At 31.0% G+C, this 8,003-nt stretch overlaps 1 long non-coding RNA gene across 1 annotated transcript; it reads right to left on the bottom strand.

The window, feature by feature from the left end:
• Positions 1–1,354: 1,354 nt before the first annotated feature.
• On the bottom strand, positions 1,355–7,971 carry LOC139424973 (uncharacterized). The gene is made up of 2 exons (XR_011636119.1): positions 6,818–7,971; positions 1,355–4,483 (listed from the first exon to the last, which is right to left on the bottom strand). It is a non-coding gene; the product is annotated as an uncharacterized lncRNA (long non-coding RNA).
• Between the last annotated feature and the right edge of the window lie 32 nt (positions 7,972–8,003).

Raw genomic sequence — 8,003 nt, 5'->3', positions numbered from 1 at the left:
GCTCATATAAATCTTGATAGGCTAAATTAAGCCTTACCTATTGAAATACAGAGCTATAAGCGAAAGCAGAGAGCTCGTAGCACTTTATAATACTCAAAACTTATAGGGTGTTCAAAAATCCTTGTTTTTGTTCGCAATTTAATGTCGGTCCTTTTAACCTGTGAAAGCTTTGTAACTTATTTATAAATATAAAAATTGCATGACCTTAACACCTTTAAATTACAAAATAATCGTGTCTGTATTTTTTGAGAAATTTAAAAAGATGTCAAAAACTGAAAGTGTCTCTTCTTTTACTATAGGGTAATGTATGTTACACAAAATAATTTTGATGTAGTTGTAGTTAATTTACGTCGCACTAGGGCTGCACGAAGTGCTATTGGCGACGGTCTGGAAAACACCCCTGAGGATGATCCGAAGACATGCCATCACAATTTTGATCCTCTGCAGAGGGGATGGCACCCCCGCTTCGGTAGCCCGACGACCTGCACACGAAGTCGAGAACTTTACGGTAAAACAGATTAACGAGGACTCATACCGCACACCCTCGGTCCCTACGCAGACTGATCCAAGTGGTCACCCACCCGCACACTAACCATAGCCAGTGATGCTTGACTTCGGTGATCTGCAGGGAACCGTGTCTTAACAATCAGTCCACAGCGGGACCAGAATTTTGTAGCAATAATCATTGAAAAGGCGATTGAGAAATGAAATAGACTTATAATGGAGTCTGTGCAGATTGAACGAATTAAAAAGTGAAGACTCAAATTTGGAATTCAAAATTTTCAACATTTTTTATTTTTAAGAAAAAAAAGTTAAGTGTGCTCAGAAACTATCTTGTGGGGTGCAGATTTTCCACCCAATTTATGCTTTAAAAAAAACATTGCTAGGAATACAGAAAAGTCTCCCAATAGTCTTCTTTTCCTGAAAATAGTTGCTTTTTTGACTTTTCAGGCCAAAAAAGTTGCCATAGTTGCCTCATGCCAAAAATAGTTGCATTTTAGTCGCCTGTGACAACCCTGTACTTAGGAAGGTAAATTAAGAACTGTGGATAATTATTTTCTAATAAAATAGATTGAAAAATAATTATTCAGCAAATGGAAAATCAAAAGTAAGTTTTCTAGCGCATACCTGATAAATCTAGAAAGATTAATAATATCAGTTAGTAACTGTCGTCACAGGTAACTACATACATTGAAAGTAAAAGTTCACCACTAGATGCCACAATTATCTAAAATAATGCAAAATGCAACACTCACTCAAGTACAAAAGTAAAAAATTCTTAAAAAATAAAATAAAATAAATTGTAAAGAATGACTTTAACAAATTTAAAAAATTTAATTAAAAAATTTGCATATGCAATTTTAAAGTAAGTGAATTTTATTTTAATTGTCTATAAACAAAAAATAGAAATATATTTTGTACAAGATATAGAAATTGTACTAAAAATAATATTTTTTAAAAAATATCTTTGAAAATTTTTTTAAACTTAATTTCTTTATCCATTATGTTATAATACACAGTATAAGTATAAAATTATATAAAGTACATTTTATTTTAAACCGTCTCTGGAAAAAGAGTAATATTTATAACAAGATATTGAAAATGTGCTGAACCATTATAAGAAAAGAACTACAAATTAAATATCACACACTTATACATCAGGACCTCATGACAAAACTTTTTTAAGGAATGATCTCGGCAGCTATTCCAAAATGACTAATTAAAATCATTTGCCTATTAAATTTAATTAAATCTAGTTAAATAGTTTTTGGAATTAAGAAAACTTAATTATAATTTACTAATTTCGATTATTTTTTAAGAGTTTGAGTATGCTTGTGCATTCTTCAAATTTTTGGTTGAATATAGGCTCAAAAACGTTCAAATGTGATAAAAAAAAAATTTATGATAAGTAAATATTTAATAGACTTGCCTTGAAGAACAAGAAATTGATTCTATGAAGCAATCTGCACTACTTTATATGTTTCATAAATCAATTTTACTTCAAAAGAAAGTAAACTTTCTAACATAAAATACTTTGTATTTAAAAAAAAAAAAAAAATTAACTGTACAACATGTGTTAGGAAAGATTCATTAAATAAAAGATGTTACCGGTAATTTTTAAGTAAAAGTTGCTATAAGTCTTTTTTATTCCTTTTTTTACATGAAAAAAAACATATGACCTTTAACTCAGGATTCTAATGCTAAGAAATTAAATAACAATTTTTATTTTGGTCAAGCGTACCTGGTTGTAAATAAAGTAGTATAGTCCATGAAACCACGGTTAATGTCAACTATGATGTGTTTGTAAGGCTGTTTATTATAGGCCTTATTTCTAAATAAATACACAAAAAATATAATTAAAACTGCATCATAAAAATTTCAAAATAAAATAATTATTTAATTTCATAAGACTGCTTTTAATCAAATGACACTTTCGTGAAAAATGCAAAAAGGAGTTTTATCCCAGTTATTTTACTTTATAGTGAAAACATGATGCAAGAATACATAACTTACATCAGTACGAGTCAGATCACAAGTATGAGTCAGAATATGATAAGTTTAAAGAAAATCTTTTTTGATATGCACGACAAGAATAAGGTATCTCACCAGATCAATACAACTATGGTTAGTTAGATCAGCTGATGTTATGAAACACTTATTGCATATACTACAAGAATATTGCTTTAAAATCAACAAGAATATGAATGCAAACATTTCACTATTACTTAAAAAAACTATTTATCACATACTTCAAAAATACAGTGTGTCTCTAGTACAATACTGTACTTAGACTACAATACTGTATCCAGTAAGATGACATTTCTGAGAAAAACTCTTACTCCATTATGCTACAATAAAAAGGTTTCTCATCAGCGAAAACACAAACTAGAAATTCAGCTTTTGAAAAATTAAAAGAATGAGGTTTTACACCAGTATGAATAAAGCTACAATAAATTAGTTGGACCTCATGCGAAAAAAAACAACATATAAAACATAAAAATGTACATAATAATGTTTATTATTATAACATCATAATAAACATACTGCTTTTAACATATATAAGACTACCGCTTTTAAATAGCATGAACACGACCGTGTGTAGTGAGATGACCTTTTTGTGAAAATCTTATTACATATACTACAAGAATAAGGTTTCTCCCCAGTATGCACACGCCTGTGTTCAATCAGAAACTCTTTCTGAAAAATATTCATTACACATACTACAAGAAAAAGACTTCTCCCCAGTATGAAAACAAGACTGTGTCGTGTCAGATTATTTTTTGTGAAAAACTCTTATTACATATGTTATGTTGGGTTGGTGCTGTTATGAAAAATAAAAAAAGGAGCTAATGATAATAAAAATTTAGGAGAGATAATTAGGGCCGAACAAATCTATATAGGTTTGCACAAAACATCATGCTGCAATTTTTTTTTTACCCAGAAGAATACACTTCACAAAAAACATACCTCTTACTCTCCATGGAAGTTGTTTTTTTTTCACCAACAAGAAAAAATCCACTAGTCCACTATAAGAATGAGTGAGTCCACTTTACGGGCACTAACATTTTTTATTTTATGCAGATCGCTGAAAGAACACAATGTCACAATATTCAAAGGCAAGGCATCACATAGCACAGTAACTCAGGAATGAGAGAATTTTTTTTTAAAACAGAGGTACAACTGGTGGGTATCTGGAGCGGTGGGCAAGACACAACATCGAAGACACCACAACATGGCATCGACTGAAAGAACACGTCACAATATTCAAAGGCAAGGCATCACATAACACAGTAACTCAGGAATTAGAGAATTTTTTTTCAAAACAGAGGTACAACTGGTGGGTATCTGGAGCGGTGGGCAAGACACAACATTGAAGACACCACAACATGGCATTGACGCTATCTCGAAATACTTCCATTTTGGCGTGTTAACTATATCGAAAAACCATAAATTGACTCTTTAAGAAGAGATGGTCACTTCAAAGAAAACTATGCACAACGAAGACAGCACAAATAACTTCCATTTTAGCATGTTAACTATATCGAAAGCCATAAATTGACTTTTTTTTTAAGAAGAGATGGTCACATCAATGAAGACTATACACAATGAAGATTGCCATTGAATGTCAGCGGAAACACCCTCGGGGGGTGGAAGAAATAAATGTGAAAAATCTCTGTTAAGAGATCGTAGTGGATGAAGATGTTTTTACGTATGCTTCTCCCTCCCAAAAGAGGGCGGTATTTATAGAAACAGCAAGATTGAAGTTAAATTCCCTAAAATGCCGCAGAATCGTGTCTAAAAGGGACTTGAAGTGAACAGATGAACTGCCAAAAATCAAATCACAATTATACACAAACTGTGACTATATCGTTCAAACTGCCATGTGCTGACATCAAAGGCTGCCGAAGGTCACAGGCATGAAGGTCGACAGACAGTGAGGCGTCACAGGAAAGGGGTCGGCCTAATTTTTAGGTCATAATCCCTACAGAAAATTGAGATTAAGTGACACAATGTCACAACATATATTACAAGAATAAGGCTTCTCACCAGTATAAACACAACCGTGTGTAATAAGTTCACTTGTGAACTTACTACACACACTATGAACACGACCGTGTATAGTGAGATGACTTTTTCGTGAAAAACTCTTATTACATATATTACAAGAATAAGGCCTCTCACCAGTATGAACACAACAGTGAATTTTCAGAAATACTCTTATGACATATACTACAAGAAAAAGCTTCTCACCAGTATGAGCAAGACTGTGCTTAGTCATATTACTTTTGTCTGAAAAATTCTTATTAAGAATAAGGTTTATCCCCAGTATGAACACAACTGTGTTTATTCATAATCATTCATTGAGCCTATCTTATTATATATACTACAAGAATAAGGCTTCTCACCATTATGAACACGACAGTGTTTTTTCAGACTACCTTTTTGTGTAAAACTTTTATTACATACATTACAAGAATAAGGCTTCTCACCGGTATGAACACGACTGTGTCTTTTCTGACCACACTGTCTTGAAAAACTCTTATTACATATAAGACAAGAGTAAGGCTTCTCCTCAGTATGAACACGACCGTGTCTTTTCAGACTACCCTTTTCTGAAAAATTCTCATTACATATATTACAAGAATAAGGCTTCTCACCAGTATGAACACGACCATGTGTTTTGAGATCACTTCTTCGTGGAAAACTCTTATTACATATACTACAAGAATAAAGCTTCTCACCAGTATGAACACGACAGTGTTTAATCAGATATACTCTTTCTGAAAAACTCTTATTACATATAAGACAAGAATAAGGCTTCTCACCAGTATGAACAAGACCGTGTCTTTTCAAACTACCTTTTTCTGAAAAATTCTTATTACATATATTACAAGAATAAGGCTTCTCACCAGTATGAACATGACTGTGTCTTTTCAGTCTACTTTTTAGGTAAAAACTCTTATAACATATACTACAAGAATAAAGTTTCTCACCTGTATGAGCAAGACTGTGTTTAGTCATATTACTTTTTTCTGAAAAACTCTTATTACATATAGTACAAGAATAAGGTTCTTCCCCAGTATGAACACAACTATTCATAATCATTCATTTAGAATATCTTATTACATATACTACAACAAAAAGGCTTCTCACCAGTATAAATTTTACAGTGTTTGGTCAGACTTTTCACTAAAAACTTCTAATTACAATAACAAGAATAAGAGTTACTTACAGGATGATACTTATTCTGAATTAAAGAAGGACTTCAATAACATATGATACAAAAAAAAAGAGCACGCTGTATCAAGTCACTTTTTTTGACTAAATTTTAAATTAAGTAAAATATAATACTGAAGAAATAGGATTTAGTAATAGGTGCATCCATGAAAGTATTAATTTAAATCCTATTTAAAGGTAAAACTTTTGATTTTTCACAACCCAACTTTAATATTTCTCTATTGTCGAACATACCAAGATACTAAACTGAATTAAATTATTTTATTTTATTATATTAACATGACAATAACTATTATGAACATGAAATTATCAAATTTGATTTCATTACCATTTTAATCACAAAGACACTGCTGAAATATTGTTCATTATAAACCAAGAAAGGCAAAAAATATTTTTTTACACTTACACTAATTTAAAATTAGATTTAAAAAAAACTTTCATTTCCAATTTTTATATCAATGTTCTATCATGCACAATAAGAGCAAGCTCTTATTCATTAACGTAAATACGAGAAAGTCAACAAAGTTTATTTCCATTTATGAGTATTAAATTGCACAAACTGAATACAGGAATACAGAAAATATTTTCTAAAGTGTGAACAGGAAAATCAAAATTTCAATATCTTGTGAATAAATACATGTTTTATGAAAGTGACACACAGTTAATTTTCTGTAACAGAACAGTAATTTTAATATATTTTAAACTAAACTGTTTAAAAATGCACTGCATGAAAAGTTCGTTTTAAGTGTTACTTAAACCAAATTATTCTTTTTTCCTTTATTAATTTATCACAATAAGTGCTTAAATAAATTATTTCCATATTATGAACACAAAGCAATGAAATGAAACTACTTCTTTTTATAGAATTCTTAGAACGGAAGCAAAAAGTTTTATAATAACGAAGAATAATTATGAACTATACTTGGAAACTTATCAACACAAACATTAAATTTCCATGTATGAAAATAATTTTCTGTTATAACATCATTGCAACTATGACACACATTGCACAGAGATTATTTGTTGTTAGTGTTGCTACATAGAATGAGATTGCCTTTAATAATAATATTTGTTTTACCCTTGGCCACCAGAATCTCATCATCTATCAGAATCCATCAGATTATCTTTGTTTGCCAAGGTTTTACCCATGGAGAATTTTCACACACTGAATGAATAGTTTATTGATTTTATAAATCGTACAGAAAATACAATATTCTTTAAAAAAAATATTTATGCACGCACAATATGAATTTTATTAACTGTCAGCAAGAAGATATTTTGTCAATCACATCGATTTTTTTTCCGAAGATAATCTATGAATTAGCGCTGCATGGAAATAATCTTTTTAAAACACTTTCTATGTATGGTGTTTTCAGCAGAAATGTAAACAATAACAATCTCGAATTGTATGTCTTTTAGAAAGTTTGCAGCTGCTTACTGCATGTTATTTTGCGAGGCGATATTTTCAAACAGATAATTTTGTTTTCAATAAAAGAAATAAATTAGATAATTTCTGAGCTCAAATCTGCCGTATTTCATAAGATATTAATGTTATTATGTAATTCTGGTGAGTTTGAAGTGAAAATTTGTTTCAGTTACTTCGAGATATATTGTTAAAAAAGGTGACATGGTTGTTAGATTTTGAATAACTCGCTTTTTTGGCAGCCTTGATTTGGCTTTTTTCCATTTGTTTATTACTGTTTGTTCGTGTTGCCAGCTGCGCACCATCTTACAGCGCATCATCAACTTTTATAGTACGTTAGTGTAAGCATATTGTTCGAGGAGTAAGATTAAGTTTAGTAATAAATATTCAAAATCTACGTTTGCAGGAATCCTAAAACACGTTGTGAGCCAAATGGCTTTAAAATACATCGGAAACAGTAATCCGGAAGTATTAACGGCATAAAGTTTGCAGCGCTTCCAAGTGTCGAAAACACCATCGTCCATATAAATGTAAATAACAAGCTCAATACCTGCTACAGTTCCTGTTAGAAAGTTTGCATCTGCTTACTACAGCTTATTCTGCGAGGCGATATTTTTCAAACGGATAATTTTTTTTTCAATAAAAGTAAATTAGACAATTTCTGAGCTCAAATCTGCCGTATTTCATAAGATATTAATGTTATTTAGAAATTCTGGTGAGTTTGAAGTAAAAGTTTGCTATAGGTTAGATATATGGATGGATACGCTGCAAGCTCCATACCGCCTATACTTCCGGGTTACTGTCTCACATTGCGGGGTACTATCTCACATCCATTTGGCTG

Source organism: Parasteatoda tepidariorum, chromosome 2, assembly GCF_043381705.1.
Source record: "Parasteatoda tepidariorum isolate YZ-2023 chromosome 2, CAS_Ptep_4.0, whole genome shotgun sequence".
NCBI classification, from domain to species: Eukaryota; Metazoa; Arthropoda; class Arachnida; order Araneae; family Theridiidae; genus Parasteatoda; species Parasteatoda tepidariorum.
Note: the sequence above shows the minus strand (reverse complement) of the source record. Positions and strands in the feature narration are given on the sequence as shown.